The sequence below is a fragment of the Olea europaea genome, chromosome 1 (genome assembly GCF_002742605.1).
Source record: "Olea europaea var. sylvestris chromosome 1, O_europaea_v1, whole genome shotgun sequence".
NCBI lineage: Eukaryota > Viridiplantae > Streptophyta > Magnoliopsida > Lamiales > Oleaceae > Olea > Olea europaea.
Genome location: NC_036237.1, coordinates 31,328,575 through 31,352,871, shown reverse-complemented (window position 1 = coordinate 31,352,871; position 24,297 = coordinate 31,328,575). Strand labels below are relative to the sequence as shown.

Here is a 24,297-nt window from a genome sequence, read left to right as displayed (position 1 = left end):
AATATCCTTGATAAATTTCGTGTAGCTAGGCATCTGAAACAGTGCATCGGCTAGTGGGATGTTGATATGGAGCTTCTTGAAGACTTCTAGGAATATTTTGTATTGTTGCTCCACTTTTTGCTTCTACAAGCGCTGTGGAAAGGGAATCGGAGGCTCGTATAGGTTGACTGTGACCTTGGCCTTATCCTGTGATTTTTCTGAATTTTCGTTTGGAGTTGATTCCTTCACAGCAGTCTCATTCTCAGCAGAGGAGGATGTCTCTACAGTCACACTTGGTCTCTTGACATGGATTTTCGATAATTGTACTCCACTTCGAGTTGTAATAGCTTTAGCTTGCTCTTTGGAATTGATTTCTGTATTACTTGGCAAGTTACCTGGCGTTCTGCCAGTCAATGCGATGGCTAGCTACCCCATCTGAGTTTCCAAATTTTTGATGGCTGCATTTTGATTTTGAAGTGTAGCTTCGGCCTTCTCCATGAATTTTCCTATCACATCCTCCAATTGAGGCCTCTTCTCTTGTTCTTGAAATTTCCCTTGTAGCTTGTTCTGATTCTGGTTGCTCCAAGAGAAGTTGGGATGCTTCTTCCAACTGGGATTGAAAGTCTCTCCATATTGATTGTGTTGCTGGCGTTGTCCCCACTATGCATAGTCTGCTTGCTCAATTCCTTGCATGAGAATTGGGCATTCTGATGTTTTATGTTCGGCTCCACATTCCTCACAATTGCTCTTCTTAGCTTGTACTGCTTGTGATATGCCTTCCATCTTGTGATACAGAGAGTCGATTTTTGCAAATATTGCTGAATAAGCGTCCACCTCGTAGACACCTAGAGTTTTCTTTAGGATTGGCCTCTCAGAAGACCACATGGCTGATGTGGTAGCCATTCTCTCAAATAATTCCAATGCCCCATCAATTGTTCGTGTGGATATTGAGCCATCTGATGCTGAATCCACAATGCTCTTGTGGTATGGAAGTAATCATGTGTAGAAGAATCGAATTTGGGTCTTTTTATCGAACCCATGCTGAGGGCCCTTCCGGAGCATGTTTTTGAATCTGTTTCAGGCTTCGTCAAATAATTTAGTTTCTCCTTGATTGAATACTGATATGTTATGTCTCAGTTTCGCTATCTTGGCTGGGGAGAAAAACTTTGTGCAGAATTTGTGTGCCAGCTCGTTCCATGTAGTGATACTTGCAACCGGGAGTGAATCTAACCATTCAAGTGCTCTGTCTCGTAACGTATGTGGAAAAAGCCTTAACCTAATAGCGTCTTCCGAAATTCCTTGGTATCTGAAATGTTGACACATATCCAGAAATCGAGATACGTGTGTGTGTGGATTCTCCTCGGCATTACCATAAAATTGGTGTCCATTTTGAAATAGTTGTACCAAACAATGGATACACAATGTTGGATTGGCTTTGAATAACTTGAGGAGTCAAGAAATCCCCCAGAATTTCATTTCCTTCGTCCATTGCCTCTCTTTCGTTAGTTTGAATAATAGGATTGTTTAATTCGTTGGCCATTTGTACTTGTGCTTCGCGGTGATCTCTTTGTCGTCGATGAAAAGTGCGCTCGATTTTAGGATCAGCTGGAATCAATTCTCCTCCAGGCAATCGTGACATGCAAATCTGAGAATTAAAACCAGTACGAGCACTGAGATTCAAACAATTTAAATAACTAAGACACAAATAAAGGATAATAACCTAAAATAAAAATTAAAAAAAAATAAAATTATACTAGCAAAATAAAAATTGAAGTTCGAATTAGTGCCTCGAGAAATAAAAATTAAACTAAACTCAATCCCCAGCAACGGCGCCAAAGACTTGTTCGCGAAATTATTTTCTTTCAATTTTAAACCACCGCAAGTGTACTGTTCGTTAACATGTAATAAAGTGAATTCAATGAGTCCGAATATCGTCCTACAGAGATTGATTAGTTCAAATTTTATCTAACGTAGCCTTAGCCGAAATTGGATTGTCAAAGTGGATGTGAACCTAAGTAAAACCTTAATTTCAAAAAGAAACCCTAATTACGCAAATTTAATGAGTAAATTGAAATTAAAACTCAAAACAATATTTTAACCCTCTAGAGTAAAACTAAACGTTGAGAATGCATGTTGTTATAATCAATAGAAATTAAATACACTAGGATCACGATTTTCCATGCAATTATCACTTTAAACCCTAGTTTCACAACATGACAACACACTTCAATTGTGACAAATCAATGTTCCTAAGTCTATCCAATACTCTCTCTCTCTCGAGATGTATCAAACCTATTTCTACATACCACCGGCCTATATTTCTATGACAAGAGCTTATGTAAAAATGCATGCGATTTTATGAACACTTAAAGATTCACGTAGGGTATAGCGATATATTTCTATCCCTTATTGGACCCTACGATGATTTATATTATGTCAAATCTATTTCAATTCTCTCGAATGCAAGAATAAATCACCCAAATTTACACAATTACAAGCCCTTAATTGCGGAAACATTAATTGCTTATAAATCATTCAAAACAATAAAAATGTGTCTTAATGTCAAATTGCAAAACTAGGATATTGAAATTCAAATTACATGGTTCATTGATCTCCTAGCACATGAAAATCTAGCCTAGCATGATTAAAATAATAAAACACATCAAGTTTTGAATAATAAGCATCACCGGATTATAAAAGTTTGAAGAAATCTTGAAATTCCAATAGCCACTCTTCGTTCTTGCGCTCCAAATCCTCTTCAAGATGTGTTTTACTGCCTCTTAATACGTTTTGGTCATCTCTGGACCTTTTTTTGATTATTATATCCCATGAATATTAGGTTACCAAAGGAGTTTTAATTGTATAAGGAAAGAAAATTTTGTATCAGAAAAATTACCACGCGACCGCATGGTTTTAATCCGTGTGGCCACATGGTTATTCCATGTTTTGATTTAAATTCCCTGTATCTATTCATGCGGCCGCACGAGAGTTCTACCATGCGACCGCATGGTAGACTTCAACTTCCATTCTCTTCAATTTAGTCCCTTTACTTGAATCTTTCACTTCTAGGCCTCTTTTCTTCACTCTTTCCATTCCATCATCCCAAGGCATTATCAATTGGCATTTGGTTCAACCAATTCCTTGATTTGTTCATCGGGTCAACTTTTGGGTAATTGCACCTTGGTCCTTGAACTTTCACTTTGTGTCATTTTAGTCCTTTTTTCGTGTCTTTTCTCATGAATTTCACCATGTTCGTCGGTGTTCCCTACAATTCACAAATGTAATGAAATTAAGTCACAATTCAATCATTTTGCTCATAATTAAGTCATGTTTGTGACCTAAATAAGTGTGCAAAAACACACTTATCACCTCCTATAGCTCAATAGAAACTAGTGGTCCAATACATGAACATAAGGATTCTGAAGCATGGAAAATGATGAAAGTGATGATAGTGGGGATGAAAGTGGATCTGAAATCTTTGAAGTTGCAGAGATATTATCAATTTGTTATTGTGATCCAAATAAAACTAGAAAATATACACTGTATTTTAAGGTATCGAACTTGTCTTGGCTTTGTTGTTTGAGTTACTATGCAAATACACATGCTTATAACGACAAAAACAAAGAGGCTTGAGTCTTTATTCATTGACAAAGCGTGTTAAGTGGATCTACACCCGTTAATACAAATCTATAAAGTCTCCATTTAATCAGTTGCCTTTTTTGTGGAGTCTTGCTTAATCACTCTGTTAATTTTACTAATTCTGGTATTCTATCCTATCTTGTATTGATAGCTTCTAATGGTTGTTGGAAAAACCTTCATTATTTCTTATTAATTGCTATTTTTTCTTTCCATTTCTATTAGATTCGTTGGAAAGGTTATGGGCCTGAGGAAGACACATATGAGCCTTTAGAAGGTTTGCGGTACAGACTAAAAACAATATTTTTGTTATTAACTTGAGTTGGCAATTAGATCATTTATCATTCAATTTGATTGGCTTACGTTGAATGCCTACATACTAGTGCTTGTGAAGAAAAATTGAAGGAATTTATTTCCAGAGGCTACAAGTCAAAGATTTTGCCTTTGCCGGTAAGCTTCTACTTGTTCTAGCTACTTTTGAATTTTTTTTACTCTTATATGAGTATTTTATGCTGATGCCATTCAGGGGATTGTTGATGTTATATGTGGTGGCCTACCATGCCAAGGCATAAGTGGGTTTGACCATTTTAGAAACAAGGAAAATCCTTTAGATGATGACAAAAATAAGCAACTAATTGTTTTCATGGACACTGGCATTTCTCAAACCAAAATTTGTTTTGATGGAAAATGTTGTTGACATTGTAAAATTTGCAGGTGGTTTCCTTGGGAGATATGCAATTAGTCGTCTTGTTGGAATGGGAGTTGGTGCTTATGGACTCCCACAATTCCGAATATTCTGAATAAACATGGCTTAATACCTTGTCATGGCTCAGGATTGGACTAAGTATTCTACTTTATTAAAATTTATTAGTGCAAAAATGACATTAACCTTTACCTGTTAAATGCATACTTGACGTGTGTGTGTGAATTCATGCTAACATATCAAATCCAAGATGGGTTGAGTCCCGACCCCAACTGGTCAAATGTATCCTTACTCGCTCGAGAGATACACAACCCCCAAACTTATTCTTTTCACTCAATTATCCCGGGGTTGTGTTTTAAAATTAGGAGTTTACATAGTTGTAGTCCTCACCCTCTCGTAGTTTGGATTAATCTCACTATCACAAGTTTACATTTCAACAAGTGAAGGCTCTCCCAAGTTTGATTGCTTCGACACTCAAGATTAAAATAGGTTACTTGCCTCGCCTCAAAGGAATAGTTTCCTCAATCAAATGTCTAAGGACTTTTCTTCATGTTATTGTCTCTCTTTTGTTTTTCTTACTTTCCAATTTTTTTTTTTTTAATATCATCTTCTCATTTGCTTTCTATATAACCCCTTTAGCGAGCTTTAGGCCGATGACTCCCAAACCAGTTGGCTTTAGGGCACCAGGTTTTAAACCCCTGCAGACTTATTCACTCGGGTTATAAAGGCTTGATCAGATGACTTTTTATTAACCTCTTTTCCTCTTGCTTTCTATATGACCCATTTAGCGAGCTTTAGGCCGGTGACTCCCAGGCCAGTTGACCTTAGGGCACCAGCTTTTGAAATATCCTTACAGGCTTACTTGCTCGAGTCATAAAGGCATGAAAAGAAGTGTCTTATTCTCACAAATTAATTTTATGCCCTTATTATTCTAGACATTTAGTTTTCAAAACCAACCCCTAATTTAAGATTTTCACCTAATCTTCATCTCACTGGTCTAGGCAATCCACACAATAAAATTTCATGCACGGAGCCCTCGCTCATCTTAATGCTCCCCTATAATAGCTCAACTATCACCAAACTGTCTTAAGGTAGTTTATGGGTTAATTCAATAGAGGGTTATCATTTTTTTCCTACTTTATGCTCAAAATCCAGTCATTCTCCTAATCTGTCAAGCATGAATAGCGTGCATAGATAATGTCAAGTGTTACATCAACAAGTATCAGTTAGTCTAATTAACACCAGATCCAAATTTTTACAGTTTAAACTAGTCCAATAATATCATCATAGCTAACAAGGTTATCAAACTCACACAAGCATGCATGAAGAGAATTAAAACAAACTGAATAAAATGCAATTTTTTTTTTACACTCATCATGCATACATTATGCAGTAATGGAAACTAGTGGAAAATAGATAATGATGAACACAGATAGAGATTTAAAATTATGTCACCCTCTCCAAACTTAGTTAATACATTGTCCTCAATGTAAGATTAACAAAAGTTTAAAGACATAATTTTAAGGATAAAATGAATAAGAAAAATCAAAATGGGGTAAACAATACTCTCCTGATCAAAATGGTGGCTGTGATGAAATGTTGGATCCTGCAGCATCATATGTGGAGCCGACCTTCTCTTTCCTGTTGAGGTCTTTCTGGTGACATCCTACGAAAGTGCAAAGTATGTGTATTATATCTTATGGTGATAATTGATAAACTTGGGTGTGCATGAAGGAATCCATGTGACGCACCATTTCTCCAAACTTATTTCAAGGTGCATGTGTATGCTGTTGACGTGTAAGATGCAAAAATTATGTTTCAATATAAAGTTCATATCAAAAAAATGTGAATCAACAGCAGAGTTTAGCTCTAAACATGCACTTTGTTCAATTTGACCCATGACTGACTAAAATGGGACTTCAACCTTATGACTCATGCTCAATGCATTGAGACTCGTGTGGATTGTGTTTAGGCTATTTATTGACATGCATGGATGAACGATGACCTAAACTATAAAAAATGTTTAAAAATTTAAAAACTCCTAGACTAATGTAAAATGAAATAAATAAAGGGTAGAGATATTGGGTTGCCTCCCAATTAGCGCTATTTTATAGTCGATAGCTCGACTTTTGGCACAGGTATTTTATAGCACTTTAAATATGGCTTGGGAGGTCCTGCATAGTTTGCTCAATATGGTCTTGTTCCGCACTGCAGTTATCCTCCGAATTTCATCCATCTTTCTCCAAGTGTGTCATTCTCTTCTCATCCGTATGAAATCCCACATTGAATGCCTTAATCTCCTTTGAATCGATAAGAATGGATGGAGAGTGTACTATACAGGCCTCATGAATGTTTGGTTATTTCTTCATCTCAAGATTATAGAGGATTCCTATGTCAAGCACTTCAATCTGGAAACAGCTTTCAGGCTCGTTGGGGGTATTATATTGCCTTGAAAACATTAAAAGAGACTTGTTCTTCCCCCAACCTCAGAGTTAATTATCCTTGTTGCACATCTATGAGCTCTTGCAGTAGCCAAAAATGGTCATCCTAATATGATAGGCACGTCCTTGTCTTCTTCCATGTCCAAAATCAAGAAGTCTGCTGGGAATATAAATTTATCCACTTTGACCAATACATCTTCAATAATCCCTCATGGTTGTGTAAGTGATCGATCAGCTAGTTGTAGAGTTACTGTGATTGCCTTAGGTTCTCCCAATCCTAGTTTTCTGAAAATAGAGAGTGGCATCAAGTTAATACTCGCACCGAGATCACACAATGTTTTATCAAAATAAAAATCACCAATTGTGCAAGGGACAGTGAAACTCCTTGGATCTTTCAGTTTTGGTGGGAGCTTTTTCTGGATTCTGGCACTGCATTCCTCCGTAAGCATTACTGTCTCATGGTCCTCCAGCTTGCGTTTGTTTGATATAATATCTTTGAGAAACTTCACGTAGCTAGGCATCTGGAATAGTGCATCGACTAGTGGGATGTTGATATGGAGCTTTTTGAAGACTTCTAGGAATTTTTTGTACTGTTGCTCGAATTGTTACTTCTTCAACCACTGTTGAAAGGGAATCGGAGGCTCGTATTGGTTGACTGTGACTTTGGCCTTATCCTGTGACTTTTCTGAATTTTCCTTTGGAGTTGATTCCTTTATAATAGTCTCTTCTTCAGCAGAGGAAAATGTCTCTCCAATCACACCCGGTCTCTTGACATGGATTTCAGGCAATTGTACTCTATTTCGAGTTATAATGGCCTTAGCTTGCTCTTTGCGATTGATTTTTGTGTTACTCGGCAAGTTACCTAGCTTTCTATTAGTCAATGCTATGGTTAACTGCCCCATCTGAGTTTCCAAATTTTTGATTGCTGCATTTTGATTTTGAAGTGTAGTTTCGGCTTTCTCCATGAATTTTCCTATCATATCTTTCAATTGAGGCCTCTTCTCTTGTTGTTGAAATTGTTTCTGTGGCCTATTTTGATTCTGGTTGCTTCAAGAGAAGTTGGGATGCCTCATCCAACTGGGATTGAAAGTTTCTCCATATTGATTGTGTTGTTGGTGTTGTCCCTACTGTGCATAGTTTGCTTGCTCAATTCCTTGCATGAGTATTGGGCATTCCGATGTTTTATGCTCAGCTTCACATTCGTCAAAATTGCTCTTCTTAGCTTGTGCTGCTTGTGATATGCTTTCCACCTTGTGATACAGAGAGTTAATTTTTGCAGATATTGCTGAATAAGTATCCATCTCGTAAACACCCAAAGTTTTCCTTGGAATCACCCTTTCAGAAGACCACATGGTTGATGTGGTAGCCATTCTCTCAAATAATTCCAATGCCCCATCAATTGTTCGTGTGGATATTGAGTCATCTGAAACTGAATCAACCGTGCTCTTGTGGTATGGAAGTAACCCTATGTAGAAGAATCGGATTTGGGTCTTTTTATCAAACCCATGTTGAGGGCACTTCCGGAGCATGTTTTTGAATCTGTTCCAAGCTTCGTCAAATGATTCGATTTCTCCTTGATTGAATACTGATATGTCATATCTCAGCTTCGCTATCTTGGCTGGGGAGAAAAACTTTGTGTAAAATTTGTGTGCCAACTCGTTCCATGTAGTGATACTTGCAATCGGAAGTGAATCCAACCATTCAAGCGCTCTGTCTCGTAGCATATGTGGAAACAGTCTTAGCCTAATAGCGTCGTCCAAAATCCCTTGGTATCTGAAATGTTGACACATATCCAAAAATCGAGATATGTGTGTATGTGGACTCTTCTTGGCTTTACCGTAAAACTGGTGTCCATTTTGAAATAGTTGTATCACATTGGTCTTCAACTGGAAATTTGGCTATCCAAACGGTGGATACACTATGTTGGATCGACTTTGAATCACTTGAGGAGTCAAAAAATCTCCCAGAATCTCATTTCCTTCGTCCATTGCCTCTCTTTCATTAGCTTGAATAATGAGATTGTTTAGTTCGTTAGCCATTTGTACTTGTGCTTCTTGGTGATCTCTTTGTAGTCGATGAAAGGTGTGCTCGATTTCAAGATCAGTTGGAATCAATTCTCCTCCAGTCAATCTTGGCAAGCAAATCTAAGAAACAAAACAGGACGAGCACTGAGATTCAAACAATTTAAATAACTAAAACACAAAATAAAGGATAATAACCTAAAATCAAAATAAAATTAAAATTATACTAGCAAAATAAAAATTGAAGTTCGAATTAGTGCCTCGAGAAATAAAATTAAACTAAACTCAATCCCCGGCAACGGCGCCAAAAACTTGTTCACGAAATTATTTCTTTCGATTTAAAACTGTCGCAAGTGTACGATTCGTTAACAAGTAATAAAGTGGATTAAATGAGTCCGAATATCGTCCCACAGAGATTGATTAGTTCAATTTTATCTATCATCGCCTTAACAGAAACAATAGAAATTCTTGATATTTTCGCTAACTAAATTATGATTTAATAACAAATTAACTAAATTAAATGCGTGATTATAACTAAATGCAAGTTTTATAAAAATATGATAACGAAATGCGTACTAGGATTCCGAATCCCCTTATATCAATCCCCTTTAATCTGAATTCTATAAAATTGACAACACGATTCAATTATGAAGACCAATATTCCTAATTTGTTTAACAATCTCTCTCGAGTAGAATTAAACCTATTTTCACATGCGATCCAACTATATTTCTATTACGGATGCAAACATATAAAAATGCATTAAAGATTTATAAATACTTAAAGATCACGTAAATTATAGGGATATATTTCTATCCCCTATCGAACATTACGACAATTAACATAATGTCTAACTTATTTTCCATCTCTCGAGAGTAAAACAAGCCACAAGTCTCATATAACTATTGCGCACATAATTGTAGAGAAAATAAAATCTATGCCAATCATTTAATAATTAAAAACATGTAATGTCAAATAAATAAAATTGAAGATTAAGGATTCATAATATAAGGTTCATCGCAAATCCTAGCACATGAAAATCTAGCCTAACATGGTTAAAATAACAAAATACATCAAGTTTTGAATAAAAGACATCACCGGGTTATGAAATCTTGAAGAAATCTTGAAGCTCTTCGTGTAAATCTTCGTTCTTGCACTCAAAATCCTCTCCAAGAAGTGTTTTTCTTCCTCCAATACGTTCTGCCTCTTTCTGGACGTCTTTTGGTATTTATATCGCGTGAAAATTAGGTTACCAAAAGAGTTTCAGTCGTATAAGAAAACTGCAGAATCGGCCCCTAGAATATACCTATGTGACCGCATAGTACATTTCTATGCTGTCACATAGAGTAAAAAATTTTTGAGAAAAAGTTCTTGGGAGGCTTCTATTCAACCGCATAGATTTTATTCTATTCGACCTCATAGTTATGCGATTCTTTCCGTCGGACAGCTTTTAGTATTTTGATCATAACTTTTTTTTTATCTCCGATTGAAGTGATTCAAAGTGCATTGGACAGAAAACTCAAATATATACACTTTTGATAGAAATAGGCTTTCTCAAATTTTGATGTTTACTATGCCAAAAATGGATCTTAAGTAGAGGCTAAAAATCAGGAGCATAGCTTTTTCGCCTGAAAGTTGATACTTGATAATACTTCGATCATATTTCACCTCTTTGACTCCTTTTCTCATCCGATTGACCTCTAACACTCTTGAATCTTCATTCCATTTTCCGTCTCATCTATGGATTATTTGCAACTTGGTCCCCGAATTTTCAGTTTGATTCATTTTGGTCCTTTTTGCTTGTTTCTTTTATTTTCATCATCTCATAATATCACCAAATTGGTACTTAGCTCATTCACTTCCTTGATTTTCCCTTCGGACCATCCTTTGGATAGTTACACTTTGGTCCCCGAGCTATCACTTTACTCCATTTTAGTCCTTTTTCGGCTCTTTTCTCCTGAATTCCATCATTTCCATAGAAACACCTACATTGCATGAATTTAACGAGATTAAGTCACAATTTAAACATTTTTATTGTAATTAAGTCATGTTTGTGATCTAAATAAATGTGCAAAAACACACTTATCACGTGTCTTTGTGTGGGATGCCATTTCAACTGAGGTAGTATTGTCCTTTTAGTTTTTTTTTTCTTGCAGAGCCATCATTTTGAGTCAAGTTTCTAAGTTTCCTTGTTTTGTTCATAATTTCTCTTCTCTTGAACAGAAATTGCTCGAGTACCCATTGCCTACTCGTAATGTTGTTGTCCGGGGGGTTATTCCAACAGAGTTTGAGGTAGTGCTTGTTAAATTCTTTTTCTTTTGAAGTTCTAGCTTTAACCGTTGGTTTTAACTACAGATATTTATTGATGAATGCAGTCAAACTCAGTTGCATACAGTGAAGGCTGACCTCAAAAAGAAACTTTTTCTTGGTGATGCGATATCTGACCTTCCACCTGTATGTTGAATTCATTTTTTTCTCCTTTTTATATGATGAAGTAATGCTTTAGTGATATCAGTTTCAATCATATCGACATAGATCCATCATGTTGAGAATGATGAAGCACGAGATGAAACACCTTATGGTTCTGAGCCATAAACCGAATTTCGGAGGTTTATAAAATTACAACAGGTGGTGAGCAATGTTAATTCAAAAATTAGTTAAATTTCATTCTTAATAGCCTGAGTGCCATTCAATCATTATGGTTTCTTGAGCTGGGTCAATATGGCATCAGCAGTGCAGACTAGTGTTCTCTAGGTTAGATTCACTGAAATGATGACGACTACAGTTAATATTTTCTGAGCCATTATGCAGCAGGAGCTTAATTGCATAATAATTTATTACCATGACTTCATCTGATTGATGTTCTTGGCAATGCCTCCATATGAGGCTAGAGGAAATAAATGTTTCATAATTAACTTTCCTTTTGCTTTACAAGAGGGATTTCTTAATTGAAATGCCATGGATTTACTGCTTTTGATTATCTAATATGCACCAACGCTCACCCTATGCCGGTGACTCGATGTCCAACACTGATAAATAGTTGACAAGTGTCGAAAACATTGGATGGCATGTCCAAATTATTTTTTTATTTTGTATAGTTGGACACGTTGCCAGATATTGTTGTAGGAAAACAAGTCGCTAGTGGATGAAACCAATTGTATAAGTTTTATTTAATTTCAATAGCCCACTATTGAAATTAATAACCACAAGGCAAGCGATTTCAATTTATCAAAAAAATTTCATTTCAGAATTTTCCAACGGCTAAAAAAATGTTTAGCAACACAAAATCAGAAATAAAAGTTAACTGCAAGCTAAAACTATAAACGATGAATCTGAAAGCTGCACACAATGGAACTACAAACTGCATGAATTAAATAGTAATGCGAAAATAATCTGTAGAAAGAAAACACAAACTGTAGCAGGTTTCAAATCGAGGCCTGTGCGTGCACAGTTTCCTTAAGACAGTTTCGCCCCCTCACCGTAGGTGCTGGAGGTTCAGTTTGAGCGGCTATCTCCCAGGATATAACGGTAATAAGCAGAATCCGAGCACCGCGATCCTACTCCGGCGAACTGATCTTGTATCCGAACAATATCACCACAAGAACAAGACCTTATTGGATAAGGAATGCAGAAAAGAAGAAACTGTGTATGCAGGAATGTAGGTGAGATTTTCGAGTGTGTTAGATTGCTAGAGAATGAGCCTTTTTATAGGCATATTGCCCATTAATATTGTGACCATTGGGAGTCCATTGGAGTTACTTCCCATTAACACTGTGACTATTGGGAGTCCATTGGAGTTTTTTCAGTTTAGAAACTCAAAAGTCATTGGAGAAGGCCAAAAAAAATGGCAAAACGTGGGCTCTCCGATGGGGCCATTTTTGCCTTGTTCGGTCCGACATTCGTGTGCGCAGGTTGCGCCCGCACCCAAGTTCAAGGTTCGAAAGCCATTTCGGCTCGTGATTTGCCCCCTGCGCGCGCGCGCGTGAAAAGAGCCTCTATGCTACACATGATTACACCACTCCAAAACATAGCCATATATAAAGTGGTTTGAGTTTCCTTGGTTTTCCTATGTGGGATAAATGCATTTTTTTCCCACAAAACGAACTTCCAATGACCAACTTTAAGCTTCAATTTCTTATTCACCCGAGCTTCATTTTTTGCAAATAAATACATGAAATCGATGTTCTCGTGGAAGAGAACACATATCAACTTTGATATTCCACATTGGACCAACGGGTCCCATCGAAAATTGTGCCAAAAGTGAGCCGCTCACTCAATTTTTTCCAACAATCCCCCACATGAATGAAAATTGGGAGAGACACGAAACGTGAGATACAAGACTAGGTGATAAAGTTCAGCGGTTGAATCCTGCATAGGATAGGTAGGTGTTACCCTTTGAATCTTTCCTTGTGAAAGCATATTTACTTTACTGGCTGACCAGTGGACGCGATGTCCTTGAACTGTTCTACCATTTGTGTAAACGACGATATACCTCACACATGATTCTTCCTAACACAATCCAGTTCTCATTGTTATGTTCGTTTTGGCCATGAACATATGCCTGGTTCTATGAGAGTTCTTAAGAATTGAGCCCCACACAATTATCTTAGAAGCGACCCCACTTCTCTCTCACATAGGTGATTTTTTATTACAAGTAACCCGCATTACTTGGCTCAATTTACGACGCATAAGAATCATTAAAAACCTATTGCTTAACCTTCAACCTTACGGGCATCACTGTTACATCATAGGAATGGACAGGAGGTAATACCCCCACAGTGATTTTATCAAGTCTTTACAGTTAGGTTTTCCCATTGAACCTAGATCTTGGGATCTCCAGTCAACTAGGTTGAATTTTCCTTTGTAATGACTTATTCTTTCAAGGGCTTAAGCCTCATTCCTTTCGATGATTCATAACTAACTCTCTATTTAACCCTTTGGTTAGCGGATCCGCAATGTTATCTTTTGACCTTATATAGTCAATAGTGATAACTCCAGTTGAGAGAAATTGTCTTATGGTATTGTGTCTACGACATATATGTCTAGACTTACCATTATATATGTTACTCTGTGCCCTTCCTATTGTAGATTGACTGTCACAATATATGTAAATTGTTGGCACAGGTTTTGACCATCTTGGAATATCGTCTAAGAAGTTGCGCAACCATTTAGCCTCTTAACCACATTTATCTAGAGCTATAAACTCAGATTCCATCGTAGATCTGGATATAATCGTTTGCTTAGAGAATTTCCACGATATGGCAGCACCACCCAATGTGAACACATATCCACTGGTGGATTTTGAGTCTTTTATATTAGATATCCAATTAGCATCACTGTATCCTTCAATGACTGCTGAATATCTAGTATAATGTAGTCCATAGTCACGAGTATATCTTAAGTACCTTAATACTCTTACAATTCCTTTTCAGTGATTAGCTCTTGGATTACTCGTGTATCTACTCAGTTTACTGATTGTGTAGGCTATGTCTGGTCTAGTACAACTCATTAAGTACATTAGACTTTCGATCACTCTCGGATATTCTACTTGAGAGATACTTTCTCTTCTATTTTTAGACAGATGTTGACTCGTATCTATTGGTGTTTTAGCCAAGCCAGTATCATCCTTATGGAATTTTCCTAAAATTTTATCCACATAATGTGACTGACTTAGAACAAGCCCATTTGATGTTCTTGAGATTTTTATTCCAAGTATAACATCAGCTAAACCCATATCTTTCATGTCAAATCTCGAGTTTAATATATTTTTAGTAGATTCAATCATCTTATTGTCACTACCAACAATAAGCATGTCGTCAACGTAAAGATATAAGATGACATATTCATCTTTAGTGTCTTTGACGTAAACACATTTGTCACATTCATTGATTTTAAATCCACTCTCAATCATGACATTGTCAAATTTTTCATGCCATTGTTTTGGTACTTGTTTCAAGCCATATAGTGACTTCACCAGTTTACAGACTTTCTTTTCCTATCCTGGTGACGAAAACCCCTCAGGTTGTTCCATGTGAATTTCTTCTTCTAAATCTCCATTTAGAAAATGCAGTTTTAACATCCATTTGATGTACTTCAAGATTTCGCAAAGCGACAATCGCAAGTATCATCCTAATAGATGTTATTCTCGTCACTGGAGAATACGTATCAAAGTAATCAAAGCCTTCCCTTTGTTTGTAGCCTTTAATTACTAATATGGCCTTATACTTCTCGATAGTTCCATCTGCTTTTATTTTCCTTTTGAAAATTCATTTGTAGCCTAGTGGTTTCCTTCCTGGAGGAAGATCCACTAGCTCCCATGTATGATTTTGTAGTATGGAATCTATTTCACTTTCAATGGCTTCTTTCCATTGAGGTCCTTCCGAGGAATTCACTGTTTCTTGATAACTTTGAGGTTCACTTTCTAGTATATAGGTCAGAAAATCAGGATCATAAGATTTTTCTGTCCTTTCCCGTTCGCTGCGTCTAACCTCAGTCTCCTCTTCTAAATCTTCGTTTTGACTATTTTCAGTCATTGTCTCATATGTTCGTTTAGAGGAGCTTGATTCCTCTTTGGATCTATATGGAAATACTTCGTCAAAGAATGTAGCATTCCTTGATTCCATTATCGTGTTTTTGTGTATGTCTGAAATTTTTGAATCATACACAAGAAAGCGATACGCACTGCTATTATGTGCATAGCTAATGAAGACACAGCCTATAGTTTTCGGGCCTATCCTTACCTTCTTTGGTGGTGGAACAACTACTTTAGCAAGACACCCCCACACTCGCAAGTGTTTATAGGTAGACATTCTTCCTTTCCATAACTCATAAGGGGTTTTTTCCGATTTCTTTTGGGGCATCTTATTTAAAAGGTAATTTGCTGATAAAATAGCTTCCCCCACATGTTCTGAGGTAACCCAGAACTTACGAGCATTGCATCCATCATCTCTTTTAAGGTATGATTTTTTCGTTCAACAACACCATTTTGTTGCGGTGAGTAAGGGGCGGTGGTTTTATGTATGATTCCGTGTTGTGCACAGAATTCAGCAAATGGTGCTTCATACTCACCACCTCGATCACTTCGCAGCACCTTAATTTTCTTATTAAGTTGATTCTCAACTTCATTCTTATAGAGAATAAATTTCCCAATAGCTTCATCCTTGCTTTTAAGCAGATATACATAGCAGTATTTTGTGCTATCGTCAACAAAAGTAATAAAATATTTGTTACCACCTCTTGTTTGTACAAGTTTTAGATCACATACATCATTGTAAACTAAATCTAGTGGTTCTGTGTTCATTTCAATTGATTTAAACGATGACCTTGTCAATTTTGTTTCAACACAAGTTTCACGCTTATGTTTGGAATCGTTATTGAATTTAGGTATGTAGTTAGAGTTAACTAGTCTTCGTAAAGTATCATAGTTAACGTGTCCTAGTCTAATATGCCACAAATTGGAAGACTCAAGTAAATAAGTAGAAGAACTTGCTTTATTCATTTTTGGTTTCACAACCATTACATTGAGTTTAAACATACCGTCGGAAACATAACCTTTTCCGACAAACATTCCACTTTTTGACAGAATGATTTTTCTGACTCAAAAACAATGCGGAAACCATGCTTATTCAAAAGCGACTCGGACACTAAATTCTTGCGAATTTTCGGCACATAAAGCACGTTGTTGAGAGTCAGCTCCTTTCTCGAGGTCATCTTCAGAACCACTTTTCCTTGACCCTTGATTTCAGAAGTTGCTGAATTTCCCATGAACAACTTCTCCCCGTTCTCAACAGCTTCGAACGTATCAAATATCTCTTTATCAGAGTACACATGCCTTGTAGCACTGGTGTCAATCCACCACTTTTTAGGGTTTGAACCCACCATGTTTACTTCAAACATGACTGCTGCGAGATTCAGCTCCGACACATCTTGTGCCATGTAGTCAACCACGTTCACTTCTTTCTTCTTCTTCGGTAATCTGTACTCCGAAGACTTGTGATCCACTTTGTCACAATTGAAGCATTTTCCTTGAAATTTCTTCTTGACAATTCCACCTTTCGGTCCTTGTTTGGTTTTTTTGCCACCGGATGGCCCAGACTTGTTTTTGTAGTTCTTACTACTTTGACCAAGCTCCACAACATTGACTTTGGCCACACCAGGATTGAACCACTTCTTCTCGGAACTCTTGTTTTCTTCTTCGATTCGAAGTCTAACAACGAGTTCTTCGACATTCATTTCCTTTTGTTTGTGTTTCAAATAGTTCTTGAAATCTTTTCACGCGGGGGGCAATTTTTATATAATTGCAGCCACCTGAAAAGTTTCACTCAACATCATTCCTTTGACATGAATTTCGTGAAGGATCACTTGGAGTTCTTGCACTTGACTAGGGCTGGGCAAATCTCCCGAACTGAATCCAACGGTTCTTGTCAAATTAAATACCTGAATGGGTATCTGAATTGAGAACCGACGGGTACGGTTCGGTTCTCGGTTCTAGACCCAGAACCGAATAAAAACCGAATCTTTCTAATTTTTTTTATTGAGTAAATCAAATTATTTTAATTTTAATTTTTTCTAAACAAATTAACAAATTAACGATTTCAAAATCCAAATTTTTGGCCCAATAATTTGTTTCATTTCTAATTTTTTAATTTTTGGCCCAATTACCCATTTATTGTTTCATTTCTTAGCCAAATAAGATCAAATCCACTAAATAACCCTAAACACCTACACTAAAGTGCATAACGTTGTTTCGACTCTCGCAGCTTCGCTAATATTCCAAAACCTATACAATCGTCGGTCGACACTGTGACTTCCGATCGAAGCTGTGACCTCCGTCGACCGAAACTTTGATCGTAACGATCATTTGAACAAGGTAGTTTACTAGTCTCTGACATTCCAAAACCATTGAATGTATCATTAGTTGTATTTATATAATGTTGTTATAAATGTTAAAAAATTTAATTATAGTACAGAACCGAACGGAACCAAACCCGAACGGAACCAAACTCGAACGGTTCCATAATTATATTTGGACCCGACGGTTCCATTTACTAGATACCCGAAAAGTTTGGTTCGGTTTGATTTTCTTTAGAACCGAACCGAACCAACTCGCGCCCACCCCTACACTTGACTGATAACAGTTTTGGAGTCCACCATCTTATAGTCTAGAAATTTTCCGACTATAAACTTTTTAGCCCCGACATCTTCAGTTTTGTATTTTCGATCCAAGGACTCCCACAATTCCTTAGCAGTTTTCATGGTGCTATACACATTGTACAGCGCATCTGCTAGGCTGTTCATGATATTATTTCGGCACAGAAAGTCTGAATGCTTCCAAGCATCAAGTGCACTCAATACTTGCACATCTCCCTCGCCCTCATTAAACTTTGGAGCAGTTTCAGTCAAGAATCTCGCAAGATTCAAGGTGGTCAAGTAAAAAAGCATTTTCTGTTGCCACCTTTTGAAATTCAAGCCATTGAATTTCTCTGATTTCTTCATGATTAACCAGAACAGTTATAGTTTAGCCAGTTTGGCTCACAACATGACTTGGCATTCTAGTCACAGTCTAAGCCACAACGGAGCTTGGCCCTTGAGTCACATTAGAACCCACAACCTGATTTCCAGCGGGAACATTTTGGGTCACATCCATGTTGTTCGATTCGGTTGCCATTTTTGAAAACAAACCAAATATTAGTTCCAAGAAACCAAAATTCAGTTAAACCAAAAACCAACTCTTGTTTTCCGAATTCACGAACTGTCTTAAACTTGTAGGAAAACAAGTCGCTAGTGGATGAAACCAATTGTATAAGTTTTATTCAATTACAATAGCCGACTATTGAAATTAATAACCATAAGGTAAACGATTTCAATTTATCAAAAAAATTCCGTATCAGAATTTTCCAATGGCTGAAAAAATGTTTAGCAACACAAAATCAGAAATATAAGTTAACTGTAGGCTGAAACTGTAAATGATGAATCTGGAAGCTGCACACTATGAAACTACAAACTGCATGAATTAAGTAGGAATGCGAAAATAATCTGTAGAAAGAAAACACAAACTACAGTAGGTTTCAAACCGAGGCCTGTGCGCGTACAACTTCCTTAAGACAGTTTCGCCCCCTCACCGTAGGTGCTGGAGGTTCAGTTCCAGCGGCTGTCTCCCAGATACAACGGTAATAAGTAGAATCCGAGCACTGCGGTCCTACTTCGACGAACTTATCTAGTATCCGAACAATATCACCACAAGAACAAGAAATGCAGAAAAGAAGAAACTATGTATGCAGAAATGTAGGTGAGATTTTCGAGTGTGTTAGATTGTTAGAGAATAAGCCTTTTTATAGGCATATTGCCCATTAATACTGTGACCATTGGAGTTATTTCCCATTAACACTGTAACCATTGGGAGTCCATTGGAGTTTTTTCAGTTTAGAAACTCAAAAGTCATTGGAGAAGGCCAAAAAAAAAAAAAAAAATTGGCAAAACGTGGGCTCTCCGATGGGGCCATTTTTGCCTTGTTCGGTCTGACATTCATGTGCGCAGGTCGCGCCCGTACCCAAATTCAAGATCCGAAAGCCATTTCAGTTCGTGATTTGCACCCCCTACGTGCGCACGTGGAGAAAGCCTCTATACTACACATGATTACATATCTCCAAAGTATAGCCATATATAAAGTGGTTTGAGTTTCCTTCGTTTTCCTATGTGGGATAAATGCATTTTTTTCCTACAAAACCAACTTCCAATGACCAAATTTGAGCTTCAATTTCTTATTCACCCGAGTTTCATTTTTGGCAAATAAATACATGAAATCGACGTTCTCGCGGAGGAGAACACATATCAACTTCGATATTCCACATTGGACGAACGGGTCCTATCGAAAATTGTGCCAAAAGTGAGCCACTCACTCAATTTTTTGCAACAATTGTTACATTGTGGACACATTTGAGATATAAGGAAATTATAGAAGGATACAAATTTCAGTCTAGTTTAGTATTTGCATCAGTCCATAGTGTGAACATCCCTTTTTTAAAAACATTTCCTTCAAACTCATTGATTAAGTTTTCATTCACCCAGCTGAATTACGTTATGCTTTTCATTAAAGCTACGTAGAATTAATGGATTATGCGAATTATTTTAGATAGACTGATTTTTATTAATGATCTGTAATGTTTGTATCGATCCTTGTTTTTGAATATTTACATATTAATGAAAGCAGGACAACTCTAATTGCCTCAAGTTTAAAATTTTTCTTTGCCATGTAGAGATGCCCGGCTGCTTGGTGTTTAACTCTAAGGTGTCTGAGTATAACTTGTATGATCATCGACCCTATCTATTAAACCAGGATGATTATCAACGCGTGTGTCGGATTCCTAAGAGAGAGCTAATTTATCTTTAAGAACCCAAAATTTTGTATACTAATCAGGGTGCAAACTTTAGGGATCTACCAGGCGTTAAGAGTTTGTGCTGATAACAAAGTTGAATTTGATCCTGATGTAGAAAGAGTAAAGCTGCCTTCTGGGAAGCCTTTGGTATGTTCTCTCTGAAAAAAATTCTACCATATTCCCATCCTATTGACTGCTATATATAATGCATATTTAAAACTAGTAGGTTCCTGATTATGCAATGACTTTTGTGCCTGGAACGTCATCCACGTAACGTCTTTCTTTTATTTGCATAATGTAAGTGCTTATTATATATGGAAAAATATCTCATGTTCTCTGTAGGTACCTAGGAATGTTTTAGGTCCCTAGGAACGTTTAGAAAACATCAAAAGTTCGCAAGACTAAAATCAAGATTTGTAGATCTGAATGAAAAAGTAAAGAACACAAACGATTTTTCGGCCGAAGCCCCAAGGTTCAGCGATTGGTTAGATCGCCTAGTCCCCATTGAGCATTCATGAAGGAATAAGCTCGAATCCACTAGAATCCCGACAAAAAAAAAAAACACAACAGTACTTCGAGTTACAAAGAGGAATACACAGTTCACCGACTCAAAACAATGGCACACAGCCACTTCTCAACATCAAGAACTCACAAGAGTTCAAAAATCTCACTCTCTCAATCACTACACAAGATCGAAGAGAGAAATCAAAATTACAACGAAAATCAAAACACTCGAAGGAAGCTGCTAGAATGAAAAAGAGAGGAGGCAGAAACCCTAGAGACATTTTTCGTTTTTATATGAAAGAGGCTCAAAGATTCAATCCAACAATCCTTATTTTGCCACGCGTTGAAGATCCAGCAAAGTTGTTATTTGAAACTTAAAAAACATGTTTTGTTAACTCGTTTTGCTTCTTTCCAGATTCTTCCACTTATTGGGTCATTTATCCGGGTCTTGGGCTTCACAAAAATAGCAACCCAAATTCTACAATCTCCACCTTTGCTGTCTTTTGTGCCTGCTCCTATGTGGATTCAAACTAAACAATTTATTTCATTTGCTCTTATTACCTAAAAAAAATGAAAATCAGTCTTCTTCAAGATTAATTAATCTTAAAGAATCAACAAACTTACTAATAGGGATTACCTTGGTTCTGGCATCTGCTGGATTTACCTTTGTAGGTATTTTGATCAATTTAATATCGCTCCTATCAATGATATCTCTAATAAAATGAAACTTTACATCTATATGCTTGGATCTATCATGCAAAATAGGATTTTTACTTAGAAAAATAGCACTTTGGTTGTCTGAACACAGCTCCACTTGATTTTCTATAAGTCCTAATTCACTAAGTAAACCCTTCAACCACAATCCCTCCTTAACTACTTTAGTTGCAGCAATGTATTCAGCCTCGGTTGAAAACAATGCAACAAGTTTTTGAAGCTGGAATTTTCAGCTAATGCATGTATCATTTATAACATAAAAATATGCAGTTGTGAATTTTCTATTGTCCAGATTACCGACAAAATCTGAATCTACATAACCCTTAAGTCTAAGTCCATTTTTATTCGTTTTGAACATTAAACCTAAGTTATTTGTTCCTTTCAAATATTTAATCAGATTTTTCATGCATTGCCAATGTATTTCACCTGGGTTACACATAAATCTGCTCAACACACTCACATCATAAGCAATATCAGGCCTAAAGCATACCATAACATACATTACAGATCCAACATCATTAGAATACGGAACATTCATCATTCTTTTATGTTCTTCTTCAGTTTTAGGCGATTGATCAACAGATAATTTCATAGCAGCAGATAAAGGCAAGCTAACAGGCTTAGATGCATGAAGAGAAAACATTTTTACAACCTTATCAACATAAGATTTCTGTGTAAGAAACAACTTCCCATTTATTCTATCTCTTTTTATTTCCATGCCCAAAATCCTTTTAGCTGGTTCTAAATCTTTCATTTCAAATTCAGATTTCAGATTTTCTTTAATTGAGTTAAGTGTAACAGAATTATGACCAGTAAGGAGCATATCATCGACATACAAAAGCAGATAAAAAAATCAGATTCACCTTCTTTCTTATAATAGAAACAGGGATCATATTCTGATTTCTTGAAGTTTAAACCCTGTATAAAAGAGTTAAATAATTTATACCACTGCCTAGGGGCCTGTTTTAGGCCATACAATGATTTCTTTAAGAGACATACTAAATTTCCCTTTCCTTCCACTTCAAACCCTCTTGGTTGAGTCATATGTATGGTTTCATCTAAAGAACCATACAAGAAGGTAGTTTTCACATCGAGTTGTTCTAACTCCAAGTCAAATCGCGTCACTATAGCTAGTAGGACTCTAATAGATGTATATTTAACAATTGGTGAAAAGATTTCGGTGTAATCTATCCCTTCCCTTTGATTAAAGCCTTTAACTACAAGTTTTGCCTTAAATCTTTTATCACTAGCCTTAGTCTCACCCTATTTAATCTTATAAACCCATTTACAGTCAATCAATTTACAATCTTTTGGTTTTTCAACTAAGGTCCAGGTTTCATTTTTAAAGAGTGAGTTCATTTCATCTTTCATCGTAGCAATCCACTTAGAGGATTCTTTGGAAGAAATAGTCTCTTCATAAAAGGTAGGTTCTATGTCAAACAGATCAGATTCAGGCTGATCAGATACAAAATCAGCATACTGATACCTGGAAAGAGGTCTTATTTGTCTCTTTTCTCTGTCCCTAGCAAGCTGGTAGTCCTGCAAGTCATGTGCAGGTTCTAGATATTGTTCATCTTCTGATATTTCAACATCAAAGACATTTTGTGGTTCTTCCTGATGTGGCTTTACCTCAAACTGAGCCTGATCATCAGTATTTTGGCTATCAAGATTAATTTCTGTGATAATAAAGTCATCCTTTCCTAATTTTTCACCAGATTTGTCACTAAGAAAAGGAAAGTCATCTTCATTAAAAATTAAAGATCTACTTATTATCACTTTATAACCCCTCACATCTCTTAACCATAGTCTATAGCCTTTAACACCTTCTCCATATCCTAAGAACACACCCTTCAATGATCTAGGGTCCAGTTTTGACTCAGTATGATGTGCATAAGTTGCACATCCAAAAGTTCTTAGGTGAGAATAATCTGGCATTGATCCAGACCAGATTTGTTCGGGAATTCTGTTATTTAGAGAGCTGGAAGGACATCTATTAATACAGCCTCGCCCCAGAAAATTTTTGGAAGGCCAGAACTGATTAACATACATCTGGTCCTTTCAAAAATTGTTCTATTTAACCTCTCGGCAACCCCATTTTGTTGTGGGGTATAGCTTACAGTTTTATGTCTCATTATCCCTTGTTTACTACAATATTGATCAAATTCGGTATTGCAAAATTCAAGCCCATTGTCAATTCTTAAAATTTTATCTTCTTACCAGTCTGATTTTCAATCAGTACATTCCATTCTTTGAAAATTGCAAAGGTATCAGATTTAGATTTTAATAAGAAAATCCATATTTTCCTTGAATAGTCATCACTTGTAAGAAGGTAATATCTGTAACCAGATACAATAGGAATAGGTACTGGTCCCCATAAATCAGAATGTATGTATTCAAGGACATCTTGAGATTTGTGTAGCTCTACCTTAAAAGGCAATTTGACTTGTTTTCCCATTATACAGTGTTCACAAAAGTCAATTTTTGAACACTGTCCTTCCCAAATGCCCCTTGATATGATAGAGTTTTTAAACCTTTTTCACTTAAATGGCCAAGTCTTTTATGCCATAATTCTGATTTATCGGGATGTGTAACAAAATTTACAGCATTTTTAGGTGAAATTATTTCAGCACCTATTACATAGATTCCATTGAACTTAGGTGAACTGACAATAAGTTCTTGATTTCTTGTTATATTTGTAGAGCCATTTTTAATACCAATTTGGTAATTTTCATCTTCAAGAACTCCTAGGGATATGAGATTTCTTCTAAGTGCTGGTACATATCTTGTATGTTTTAACAACATGTGATGGCCATTTTTAAATTTCAACAGCACATTTCCAATTCCCTTCACTTGGCATGACTCATCATTACCAAGTTTTACAAATCCTCCATCCAGACTACAAAAGTCTGAAATGCAGCCAATATTG

At 36.5% G+C, this 24,297-nt stretch overlaps 1 pseudogene; it reads left to right on the top strand.

Annotated features, from left to right (window-relative positions):
• LOC111407379 overlaps nt 1-24,297 on the top strand; it is a 39,908-nt pseudogene that overhangs the window by 12,092 nt on the left and 3,519 nt on the right.